A 1,275-nucleotide genomic window follows, 5' to 3' on the forward strand; every position below is an offset into this window, starting at 1 on the left:
GGCGACACCACACCAAGGGTTGCAATCCCCTTACCGGTTACGAAAAAGACAAAAAAAAAAAGAAAAGAAAGAAAGAAAGTTATCTCCAGAGATGCCAAAGGCAGAAATATGCAATGTCAGAGAAGTGCAGCTTTCAAAAGGGCTTTAGTCTAAGAGTCCTCTTCATACTCAGCACTTCACAACCTGGAATTCATTTTCCCATAGAAACAATGACAAAAGCTAAATGAGAGCAAGTCTTCGCAGGAATGACTGTGAATGTCTATTTAAATGATTAATATTAATAACAATAGCTAATACGCATTGAAAACCCACTTAGTTCTAGGCATTGTGCTCAGTTCTTGAATGCAATTTCTCATTTAATTATTATAACCACTCTGAGGTAAGTATAATTATCAATCCCACTTTACAGATGCAATAACTGAGGGTAAATTATTTGCTTCAAGTGACAAGACTAATAATTGACAGGGATCTTAAAAGCCCAATCTTTTAACACTACACTATACTATGATTTTGTATTTGCAATTAAAATTATGATAGATTAAAAAATCTGTTGTTATAGTAATAATTGATCAGGAAAAATTAAGTAAAGATTGTATCTACTTCCCAAAAATTTTTGAAGTGAATGAGATAGAAAAAAATTGTTTTGAAAAATGAATAGTAAAGGCCAAACCTTGGGAAAGGTGTTTTAAGGGAAGAGGAAAAGCTAGGTGGGTATTTTTCTGTTGATTCCAAAAGTTATTTATGATTATTTCTAAAGGTCTGAGAGAGTGAATGAAACTAGTTTATAACGACTATTTTCATTTCAAAATTTAATTCTAGGATAACTACTAAAGATGTGCAAAGAGTCCATTCTAAGCCCCCCTCTTCCTTCAGTTTTGATAAAGCACAAAGAGCAACCAAAGAAACCATTAAGATAAGCTTGAAACTAGGGAAGGGGTGGCCCCTGGGTGCAAACTCCCTTTCCACTAGATACAAATATTGTCACCAGCACAAATTCTTCGTCCTCATCAACTGAGAAAGGATAGAGATTACAATAAAATGTCCCTAAGACCAATGGGCAAGAATGGGAAGGAAAAAGGATGTTTGGAAAATAGAAACAATGTGGTTGAGATAAGGATGTCTGAGAGGAGGGGAGGAAACAGAAAGATCTGGTAAGAAGGAGGCAAGGGGAAGCAGAGCTGGGTCCCCAATCTCAGTGCTGGTCAAAGATGCACTGTTTGTCCACTGAGGGAACACAAGCCAAACAGATCTTCCCATGTGTTGGCTTAAAAGCTG

The 1,275-nt window shown here is 36.4% G+C and overlaps 1 protein-coding gene across 1 annotated transcript in view; it reads right to left on the reverse strand.

Annotated features, from left to right (window-relative positions):
* The window catches only part of LOC103606524 (thrombospondin type-1 domain-containing protein 7B-like), a gene marked incomplete at its 3' end in the record, with an annotated part of 84,040 nt that overhangs the window by 29,009 nt on the left and 53,756 nt on the right, over positions 1 to 1,275 (reverse strand). The window lies entirely within an intron of this gene.

Source organism: Galeopterus variegatus, unplaced genomic scaffold, assembly GCF_000696425.1.
Source record: "Galeopterus variegatus unplaced genomic scaffold, G_variegatus-3.0.2 Scaffold6651, whole genome shotgun sequence".
NCBI lineage: Eukaryota > Metazoa > Chordata > Mammalia > Dermoptera > Cynocephalidae > Galeopterus > Galeopterus variegatus.